Here is a 12,605-nt window from a genome sequence, read left to right as displayed (position 1 = left end):
GAAAAGAAATAGGAGAAGACATTAACAAATTGAAGAATATACCATGCTCATGGCTGGGAAGAATCAACATTGTTAAAATGTCTATACTACCCAAAGCAATCTAAATATTCAATGCAATCTGCATTAAAATGCCAACATTACATTTTTGAGAACTGAAAAAAAATAGTTATACATTTTGAATGGATCAAGAAAAAAAATTCATATTCCCAAAATAATTGTTAGTATTAAAAACAAAACTGGAGGCATCTCTACCAGACTTTAGGTTATATTACAAGTCCACATTGATTAAAACAACATGATATTTGCACAGAAAGAGACATAGACATACAACAATACTGAATAGAAAACAAAGAGATGAAATCAGCCTCTCATAACATATGATCTTTGATATACCAAACAAAACCAGACAATGGAGAAAAGAATCCCTATTCAATAAATGGTGCTGAGAGAAGTGGATAACCACATGTAAAAGACTAAAGCTGGATCCACATCTTTCACCACTTATAAGAATTGACTCAAGATGGATAAAAAGTTTAAATCTAAGACATGAAATGATAAAAATCCTAGAAAATAGTCTGGGGGAAAACTCTTGAGGATGTTGGTATAGGGAAAGATTTTATGAAGATGACTTCCATGGCAATTGTAACAATAATGAAGGTAAATAAGTTAGATTTAATTTAACTGAAAAGCTCTGCACAGCTAAGGACACAACGATAAAACAAAATAGACAACCTTCAGAGTGGGAAAAGATATTTGCATGTTATGCATCTGAAAAAGGATTGATAACTAGAATCTACAGAGAATTCAAATTAATCAACAAAATAAGAGCAAACAATCCTATCTATCACTGGGCAGAAACATAAACAGAACCTTCTTTGTCTAACAAACATAAGTAAAAATGCTCATAGTTCTTAATCATCACAGAAATGCAAATCAAAACCACCCTGGCTAACCCCAGTGAGAGTAGCCTGCATCACAAAGTCCAAAAGCTGCAGATGCTACAATGTGGATGTGGAAAGAGGGGATCACTTTTGCAATGTTGCTGGAACTGCAGACTAATACAGCCTCTTTGGAAAGAAGTATGGAGTATCTTCAAAGAACTCTAATTAGAACACCTATTTGATCCTGCAACTCATTAGTAGGCATCTACCCAGAAAAAAAAAAAAAAATTATCATAAGGACATTTGCACTGGATTGTTCACTGTAGCTCAATTTACGATTGCCAAGATGCAGAAAGAATCTAAAGGCCCATTGATTCAGGAATAAATTAACATACTGTGGTATACGTAGCCACCAAAAAAAGGGTGGAAACTTTATGTCTTTTATATTAACCTGGATGGAGTTGATACACATCCTCCTTAGTAAAATGTCACAAGAATGAAAAACCAAATATTTATGTAATCAATACTAATATGAAGCCAGTAGACTATCCAATACATGCCCACATAAGAGAAAAACTCAATTCAATTAAAATTAAGGGGAGGGAGAAAAGGTGAGGGGAAAAGGGGGAGGAGAAGAGATTGGTGTTCTCCCACTTAATGGACAAAATGTAAGGGTATTGGCACAACTTTTGGCTGTGGGACATGACAACAAGAGAGCTTCTACCTAACATGCAAATATTGTAACCCAGTTGTTTGTACCCTCACATAAACCTGACATATTGTGTGTGTATATATATATATATATTATAGATTTGTGCTTATATAACTTTAGAGAGCATAGGATTATGCCTCTCTATTGACCAAATAATTTGAATAACAAATGAAAAATTCAGTAAATTTCTTTTTAGAGTTTAATATAGTAATACTCTTTACATAGCCATTCATTTCCTTTTTAATTCTTATATTTCTGAAATAATATTTTTAATCACAGTGAATCTCTTATCACCTATCTAATCCCCACTGAAACGATTTTATCCACAATGGATATAACCTAGTTGTACTTGCACTGATTTTTTAAGACAATGATCTAATAAAGAAAGCACATTCTTTTATCCTCCTGGATTTCTTGCATTTTCTAAAGAGAAGTTCCTGATCTAAACTGAAGTCATCTTTACTTTTAAATTTTTTGTTAAACAGCCTTGTACTTTCCAATTCTTCTTTAAGTCTATCTACCTCTTTATAATATCCTTCTTTACAATATCTTTCTTTACAACTTTGGTTCTCTACAATCCTTATATCGAATTTATCTCTTGAACAAAGTAACAAGCTGTGATTCTTTGATATGTTTCTGAAGTTTACTCTTTCCTTTATTTTAAAGCACTAAGTCCTACACTTTGCCCTTTACCTATTACTTACAATGCTAATTTTCTTGTTATTTTCTTTTGATAGAAAAATTTACAGCATCATTGTAAACCTCTAACCATTACTTCTATACTCACTTATGACAGAGTCAAAAATCAACACAGTCTGATCAAAATTGCATATAAGAATCAGGATGTTCTAGTCAAATCTAAGGGTCTTAAATCATGCAAGGTGCATTGAAATTTCAAAGTAAAGAAGGCATAATGATATAAGGTGAATTTAGCATTAAATAAATGTGTTGGGATAGTCTAGAAGTAGAAAAGAAAATCAGAGTATAAGGAAAAGATTGATAAGGAAAAGTGAGAAATTTGGAAATAATAGAAATCTAATAATGAGGATTTTCTAAAAGTTTGTTTTTGTGTGAACCTTATAGCATAGTTTCTGATATTTAAGGAGAAATTAACAGACGTGTGAAGGAAACTAGAAAAATGTGCAGTATGACTAATAGACTAGCATATACCAAAGTCAACAAATATATAATATATTTAAATATTATTAATATATTTATCAAATTGATATAACTAATAATCACTTTTAAAGTTGATTTATTGAAAAATTTTCTTCTAGAATTATGAAGGAGATGAGAATGCTCCATAACATCATTTCTATTTCACGTTGTTTTGGAGGTTTTACTAATTTACAAACATAAAAGACAAAATTTAAAATCAAATGAGGAAAAATAAATGTTATTCTCAAATGACATCAGTACCATTTTATAAGAAAATCTGTGTAAACTTATAATTAATATTTCATTGATAGCTGTAGATTTTGGTACCAATTATTTCCAGATTTTTTACATATGGTGTATATTTATACAAAAGTAATAAAAATTTTATATCTTCATATCTGGAAAAGTTATTTGTGTGTTCCATTTTTCCTTTTAATTTTTATAGAATTAGGGGCTACAAGTGCAGTTTTGTCATAAGGATATACAGTATAGTAGTGAAGTCTGATTTGTTAATGTAGCTGTCATCCAGACAATGTACATTGTCCTCATGAAGTAATTTCTAGTTCTTCACACTCCTCCCACCCTTCTACCCTTCTGAGTCTCCAGTGTCTATTATTTCAATCTCTATTTTTATGCATATACACTATGAGGTCTAACAATTAAGTTCACAAACTCATCCTGGAAAAAGTGCAACATATCTCATTGCTGAATTTCACTATGGTAATCTTCAAAGTACTCCCCTGGGGGAGCTTTGCACCAATGCCAGCAATTATTCTACCCTTCAAAGCCATTTTTTACCTATTTTTCTTAAATAGTGATCAAATGTGTAGTCATATATCCTTGATATCCTGAATGTCATAAAAATGTCTTCCTTTCTATATTTCCTTTATCTTCAGATAAAGAAAAATGTCACTGGGGTTCAGATCAGGTGAGTAGGGATGGTTTTCTAATATAGTTATTTGTTTATTGGCTAAAAACTCCCTCACAGATAACGTCATGTGAGTGGTGTATGGTTGTGATACAAGAGGCATGAGTTGGCCAAGATTTTCAGTTAAGATTTTCCTAATTATTTCTTTACTGATGTTTACTTGCTCTTCTACACGTTTCATACTCAGCTGATGATTTTGATGCAATTCTATGAATTTTGCAATGTTTGGTCAGTTTGGCTCATACTGGCTTCCCTAATCTCTCTCTCTTTTTTTTTTTTAATTTTAAAATTTGGTTTACCAAAAGATACCAACAAAAATGAAGACAATCCACATGGTATAAGTTAATTAGTTATGCAGACCATAAAAGGTAAGTATTCAAAATACATAACAAACTTCTATAAAACAATGAGAAAAAGATAAACTAGCTCACAAAAAAAAATGTGTAGAATATATGAATAGGAAAAAATTAAACAAACAGCAGTTGTTTCTAGGTTGAATGCTACCTGGGCACAGAGGAGAGAGGGTAATGTTTCACTCCACACCAGTTTCTCTGAGTTTGGTACCACGTATACATAATACCTTTCCAGAAACACGGATAAAAGAGTTACTGAAAAAAGAAAATAAGTTACGTTTTGTATGCAGTCACATATATTAAAAAACACTCTATTTTCTATAAGATCATGTGATTCCAGAAACATGCCAAGACAATGTAGACAAATAGTTTTTCATCCTCTTTCTTCCTATACTGATAGGTAGAACAGAACTTCCAAATACATTTGTATGCTGAACAAAGCCTCGAAGTTTTGTAGACAAGGATCATTTTTAATAATTTTCCTGACAGCTTCCCACACACCTGAGCTAGGTGAGAACTAGTGTTAAATAAGTTTTTGATACATTTAATTAAGGTGATATGTATTTATTTTATTTATTTATTTATTCATTTTGAGACAGTCTCAAGCTGTCCCCTTGGGTAAAGTGCCATGGTGTCACAGCTCACAACCTCAAACTCTGGGGCGTGAGTGATTCTCTTGCCTCAGCCTCCCAAGTAGCTGGGACTACAGGCACCCACCACAATGCCCAGCTATTTTTTTGTTGCAGTTGTCATTGTTGTTTTAGCTGGCCTGGGTAGGTTTGAACCTACCACCCCTATCACCCTTGGTGTCCTCATCAATGACACTTTCTCTCCCCTCAGAAAAAAGATTTAACCTTTGTACACTGCCATTTTCTATATGAAAATATTTCCATAGTCCTGGATCAACATGTTCCTGATTTCACTTCCACTCTTGTCAAGTTTTTACAAGAAATTTATGAAGTTTTTTTCTTGCTGTAATTCAAGCTCCAACATTCACAGGAGGGCACACAAAAACATGCAACAACAATAATGAATGCCACTCAGCAAGACACTGCCACAGGTTGATAGCACAACTGCAAGACACTGAAAGGTAACAAAATCTTATGAATGAGCTGTTTCTACAGTGCTGTCAATATACGCTCAGTGTGGCAAGTCCATGAACTTGAGTCAGATCTTCGCATGTAGCTCCCACTTAGAAGTGAGAACATGCGGTATTTGACTTTGACTTTCTATTTCTGAGTTATTTTTCTTATGATAATGGCCTCCAGTTCCAAGCATGCTGCTTCTAAAGACATGATTTCCTTCTTTTTATGGCTGAATAAATCAATTGTGTGTTTGTGTGTCTGTTTATGCATACATTTTCTTTATCCAATCATGTATTGTTGGACACTTAGGTTGATTCTCTACCTTTATTATTGTAAATAGTGTTGCTATAAGCATGAGTACAGGTATCATTTTGATATGATGATTTCTTTTCTTTTTTCTTTTTCTTTCTTTTTTTTTTTTACTTTGAGCAGATAAATGGTATTGGAATTGTTGTAATGTTTTTCGGTTTTTTTGAAAAATAAATGGCATTATTTGAAGTTACGTATTGGTCTGTTTCACACTATGATAAAGTAATGTGTATTAGCCTCACTAATATAAAATATTAATACTTTATGCTGTAAACAGCTATAAAACTGGAGAATATACAAGCCATGTTTCAACACTGAGGACATTGAGTACAGGACTACGATTCTTGAAGAAGGGAAATGGCGTGGGGTAAGCTTCCCACTGACTCCAGATTTCTGTCTAGAGACAATTTCTAATCCATATGACAGGGAATTGCAGTCAAATTAGAAAGCAGCAGTATTATATCAGAGAGGAAACAGATACAGGTTCAGGGTTGATGAGGACTAGATATTGTAGAAAGTGAATCTGAAAACAAGAACAGAGCTCAAGAAGTCTGAATGGGAATCTCAAGTCTTTCACTGAATCAATACTAAGCTGCATAAGCACAGACCTCTGGACTTTAATTGAAAACTCTCTACTGACAGCCTGTGAGCTGAGTGGAAATGGCAGAGGATAGATACATTTGGGAGACATTAGAAGTCTAATCAATCAGAGTGGAACACATTAGGCATTTAACTGAGATCTTAAAAAAGTCATACCATAAAAATAACCTACCTTAGCTCTTGAACAGTGGTTCTCAAACAGGGACAATTATGTCCACTGGAGACATTTGGAAATACCTAGAAACATTTTGTTTTTTTCTCAAGAGTTTCCTGTGATGAGACCTCTCTAGAATACATGGCAATGGAATTTCACTTCATTCTGAGCAATCATATTGTCTGTCTACAGTGGTAAATGAAGGAGGAATGCACATTTCTTGATGTCTTATGATACAGGATTCCACCACTCAGGGCTAGACAGGGAGCCTCCCATTCTCTAGGCCCAGATGAGCTCAGAAGTCAGATCCCCATTTCCAAGTACAAGTAGACTGCCCTCTTCGGGACACATCCTTTGGGTTCTGATAAGATCATGGAAAAAACAGCCTGTGATGGTTTTTTGGGTGGCTCCTTGGAAACGCCTGTGGCTCAAAGGAGTAGGAAGCCAGCCCCATATGCCAGAGGTGGTGGGTTCAAACCCGGCCCTGGCCAAAAAAACTGCAAAAAAAAAAAAAAAGAAAGAAAATAAATCATGAACAAAGCAGTTTGTGATGGTTTTATGTGTGGTTCCACCTTGGGTAGGAGCCACACCCTAATCCCTTCTCAGGGACAAAGACTGTAAAGGACCAACTGCCAGCCTCAATCCTCTAGACTTAAGACCCCCAGATAAAAGAGCCCATGTGGAGACTGTCTGGAGAGTTCTTCACTTCTTTCCCCCTTCCAGAAGTTCTGGTGCTTCTTACTTCTTCTGTATTCCTTTCTAACTTCTAACAAAAGTCCTATTTTACCACTAATCTGAGGTCCGTGGGTTCATTCTTAGACTCCTCAAGACCAAGAACCTACTGAAGAGCAAAATTCCGGTATCATTACTAGCTACCAGTGTACTAAATGTCTTCTATACATTAATTCATTTAGCCATAGGTCATAGAAGGCACTTTTACAAGAAACGAACAAGCTTTTGGCTGCTCTGTGTAATATATTACATCTTTTCATTTACTTAATCGAAATTATCATATTTTGTAAATAAATGAGGGTTATCATGAAATTAAATGTTATGTTGTAACTAATTCATTTTGAAATAATTTACAGTCATCGGGTTTTACACTAATTGCTTTACAAGATTAATGAATTTACATAGTTATTTGAGTCTCATTACTTGGCAGAGTATAGAAAAATGAAGCTAATAAACTTGTACAAGAACTTTGCTTGGCATAAAACAAGTGGAAAATAAAACTTTCTGCTTTAAAATGATGGCAATTTTGGTGGTTAAAAAGAACTGATCATAAAATCCATTTCTCTTGTCTCAACACTCTGAGAAAGATACAAATTGGACTGTACTAAAATCATATATAGAAGTATTTACTTAAGTAATGTAAATTATTATAGCAATTGAAACAGAATATTGTAGATCCAGGATAGTAAGTTCCAGACATAGGAAACAAGTACTTAGAATGTTAAGGAGAAAGGAACATTGGATTACCTGAGAGCAAAGAATGAAGGCCACTGAACCGAAAGCAGAATAAAACAGGAAAAATACTGTTTTTTTTTTGTTGTTGTTGTTGTTGTTTTCTAAAAGTAAGGAGTGGACAAATTGGTTCTTTTAGGACACACTAAATAATTTTTTCAATTGATTTTCTTTATTTTAATTATTATGGATATGTAATAGTTGTATATTTTTCTAGGGTGTGTGTGATGTTTTTATACAATGTGAATTAATCCAGTCAGGATAATTGGGATAGTCCTAACTTCAGGCCCTTATCACTTCTTTGTGTTAGGAACATTCTAATTCAACTCTTTTAGTTATTTTAAATAATACCCCAACTGATTGTTGATTACAGTTAACTTTGTGGTGCTATCATGCTAAATTATTTGGATGCTGTCTTAATTAATATATCCAACCAGTGAGGGTTTTCAACAAGACAGTAATATACATATTTCAATTTATGATTGGCAAAGAAATATCTTGCTACTTTTTAGACAATGAATTGAAGAAGGACCAGCGTGGACATAAGAAAATAATATGGGTGGTTATAATATTTCAAAATGTTGAAGGTTTCAATGTTAGACTATCCCTTGGGTGATAGTGGTAAGAGGAATAGTAGAGTCTAGAATATAATTAGGTGCTGGTACTGCTGATGGTTGATTCATTTCCAGTATATGAAAAAGAAAGAATTCAAGGGCATTTTTTATTGAATTTAGTGGATGAATGATAGCATCATCAGCTAAGACCAGGAAATAGAGCAGATTTAGAGAGTTGCAAGGTGAAAAGTGTTTAAAAATCAAGACTTTATCTTTTTTTGTTTGTTTGAGACGGAACCTCCAGCTGTCACCCTGGGTAGAGTGCTGGGGCATCACTGCTCACAGCAACCTCCAACTCCTGGGCTCAAGTGATTCTCTTGCCTCTGCTTCTCAAGTAGCTGGGACTACAGGCACCTGCCACAATGTCCAGCTATTTTTTGATTGCAGCCATCATTGTTTGGTGCCCAGGCTGGATTCGAATCTGCCAGCTCAGGTGTATGTGGCTGGTGCCTTAGCTGCTTGAGCCATAGGCACCGAGCCAAGACTTTATCTTTTTAGATTTGTAAAAATTGAGTCCCCACTGGGAAATCTAAATGGAGGTACTGTGCAGGCAGTGAGGATCAAGATCAGAGCTATTGATTGAAACAGGAAATTGATCATTATGCACAACATAAAGGAATTATTGCTTATGTATAAATATCTGAAATTGTTAAGCAGAGAAAAGGGCTACCAGGCAAATAGAGGAAGTGTCTAAGGGTGGAGAGCCAGAAGGCATCAGAATGCAGGAAAGGAATCACAGTATCAGATCTTTGTGGTTAGAAAGTTCCCTGTTGCTGCAAAAGCAGTAAGGAACTACTAGTGACCTTAACTGACTTGAGGCCTATTACTACCTAATCAGTGTTGTGTTTTTGACCCAGAGTTTTTTTTTTCCTGAAGGATTCTGGGAAGATGCATGCATAGAAAGGAAACCGTTATATAACCTCAGCCGTTATATAACTGTTATTGTAACCTGTTAGGTAACCCCTATCAGTCAATCATCCAAAGTGGGGAAACAGCAACCAATCCCACCCAGGAGAAAGGCAGGACAAACTAGTGAGCATATAATAGATACACAGATGGGGTCTTTCTCCACCTGCAGAGAATGACCCCGCTCTCCCTCTCAGAGGTACTTTACAATAAATGCAATGTGTGTGAGATTGCTTTGTGTTTGTAATCACTCCATCACAGCTGGCCTTGGTACCAATACTCTGCCTGATAATGGAAACCAAGAACCAGGGAACATCGAGAGACAGACCTAACAAAATGATTAAGGGAACAAAATCTTTGGGAGATGATTTATCCAGACTTCCATTATTATCTTTTGTGTGTGGGTGTGTGTGTGTGAAAAAGATCTAAATTTATAATTTAAATAATAAAATCCACTGGCTGGGAACCTATAGCTCAGAAGCTAGGGTGCCAGCCACATACACTGGAGCTGGTGAGTTCCAACCCAGCCTGGGCCTGCCAAACAACAATGACAACTACAACCAGAAAATAGCCAGGTGTTGTGGTGGGCACCTGTATTCCCATCTACTTGGAGGCTGAGGCAAGAGAATCATGTAAGCCCAAAAGTTTAAGGTTTCTGTGAGCTGTGATGCCACAGCCCTCTACTGAGGATGACATAGTGAGACTCTGTCTCAAAAAAAAGAAAAATAAATGAAAATAGAATCTATTTGATAGAACATCTTAAATAAAACCACCACAGAGAATTATATATCTTTGACATTGTCTTTACTTTTAATTATATTTTTAAGGAAAATGAAAACCCATTGATTGTTTATGAAAATTATATAATATTTTCTATATGTAACACTTGGAATGAGTTCATTAACGATGAATATATTTTAATGAGATATAACATTTCATTTGTTTTTTGTATACTTCATTAAAATGTAAATTTAAATATTTGACATTTTACCAAGACAGTTGAATTAAATGTTTGGATTAAATATAGGTGTAATATCTGTGATAACACTGTTAAGCCGGGCATTGTGGTGGGCTCCTGTAATCCCAGCTGCTCAGGAGGCTGAGTCAAGAGAATCGCCTAAGCCCAGGATTTGGAGGTTGCTGTGAGCTGTGTGATGTCACAGCGCTCTACTGAGGATTATAAAATGAGACTCTGTCTCTACAAAAACAAAAAACACTGTTAGATTATTAAATTTGAAAAACATGAAAAATATAAGATTGACCACTTTATAAATTGCATACAGTAGATTCAGTCTTTTTAAAGTTCAATTAATCTGGCTCGTGGCGCCTGTGGCTCAAGCGGCTAAGGCGCCAGCCACATACACCTGAGGTGGCGGGTTTGAATCCCCAGCCCGGGCCCACCAAACAACAATGATGGCTGCAACCAAAAAAATGGCCGGGCGTTGTGGTGCATGCCTGTAGTCCCAGCTGCTTGGGAAGCTGAGGCAGGAGACTCACTTGAGCCCAGGAGTTGGAGGTTGCTGTGAGCTGTGATGCCATGGCACTCTACCCAGGGGGATAACTTGAGGCTCTGTCTCAAAAAATAAAATAAAATAAAATAAAGTTCAATTAATCTAAATCTCCTTTATTCAGAATAAGTCAGTAAATAGAAATAAATATTGCTTATTTGACACTGTTATTAATACTAGTTTGTCTGCCACAGTTTTTAACATTAGTTTTTCTACTGTAACATTTAGTTTCTTTTTATGCCATAGGTATGTTGTAGTAAAAACAGTGAAAAAGAAATTAGTGTGACTCTTGAAAGGCTATTTATTGTGTATTTGCTTTTTTCCTTCACTCTTCTATTCCCTTTGCTTACCATAAATGACTGTTTTGTATTGTTTGTGTAAGTATTTAAATTACTTTTTCCTTAAAAATTAACTTATTGTATTTAAGCCAAGTTGTTTATACAGTGTTGCCAATATAAGTGAATGGTGACAAGTTCACAAACTTAATTGTCAGACCTGTTAATATAAGTCTAATTTTGCTCCTAACTAATTACAGACACAAAGAAACTATAAGCTGAAAATGTATGTGTTCTTAGAAGTATTATTGCATAGTAAATTATCTGAAACTACAATTTCCAAAGGTTATCCTTTTATTTTAACATCTCTTATTAAAAATGTTTGATTGATAAATTGATACACCCAAGATGAAATTTGTCAACATGTTTAATGGCTAACTTATAAAAATACCTTTAGTATTGTTTTTATTTCCAAATCAATCTAACCACAAATAAAGAGCTGATGAAAGTGTTTTTTTTTTCTTTCTCAGTACAATGTAGTATTTCTGTAGAAAAAGGAATAAGAAATTTCAAGGTTGAGTTTTTCCATTGTCATGTCACATTCAGGTATTTCATTCAGTAATGCAACTATTTTACCATACAACCAGGTGTCCTGCAGTAAACACATACCCAACTCTGTTTAATAAAGAGACTATTTGTAAGGATTCAAGCAGGGTATAGGGAAATCACCTAAGGAATAATGCAACACATCACATATTCACAACAGGAAGATCTTTGCACCCTTACCCATGAAGAGGCAAATAAAGAACAATAAACAAAATCCATAAAGGTATGAAGGCCAGGCAACTTAGGAAGAGTTGTGACGTTCTGGGCAGGAACACAGCCTGCACATATAGAACCAATAAGAAGGAGCTTATGGAAGAAACACTTCAAATTTACTCACCTCTCCTTGTCAGAATCTCCAGTTGGTATTCTCCAATTTCCTGATCCAAGTGGAGGTTGAAGGGAAAGTGAGATGTTGATTGCTGGACAGAGTCTTACAATGCAATGAAGAGGGAAGAGTGTGTCGAAAGTGTAAATAGACGATACTCAGCAAACTCTCTCTGTGTTTGCTTTCTATTTCTGCTGTAACAAATTACGTGTACCACAAATTCAGTGGCTTAAAACAACATATATTTACCGTCCGTTCTAAAGGTCAGAAGCCTGAAATGGCTTTCATTTTGCTAAAATTGAAGTTTCAGTGTTAGTTGCACTCTTAGAAAGTCTCTGGAAAAGATATGTCTCCTTGCCTGTTTCAGCTTCTGGAGAAAACCTCCATTTATTTGTCTGTGGCTCCATCCTAAAGCTTCATGTCAGCATCATAGCATCTTCCTGGATCTCCTACTGATGTGACTTCTGCATCCACCATCCTATCACCTTCTTTGACTCGGATCCTCCTATTTTCCTCTTATCCTTATAAAGACCCATGTGTTTTTCTGGGTATACTGGGATAATATTGGCATTTCAAGGATCTAACTTAGTTTAAGCACATCTGAAAAGGACCTTGCAATACATAAAGCAACACATTTACTATGAACTAGGATGTGGATATCTGTGTGAGGGTTTATAACTTTGCCTACTGCACTATATGATAGTATATACACACACTTCTATAAAAA

This window comes from Otolemur garnettii, unplaced genomic scaffold (assembly GCF_000181295.1).
Source record: "Otolemur garnettii isolate 467f Iridium unplaced genomic scaffold, OtoGar3 scaffold00016, whole genome shotgun sequence".
Classification (NCBI taxonomy): Eukaryota; Metazoa; Chordata; class Mammalia; order Primates; family Galagidae; genus Otolemur; species Otolemur garnettii.
This window is presented reverse-complemented; position numbering follows the sequence as displayed.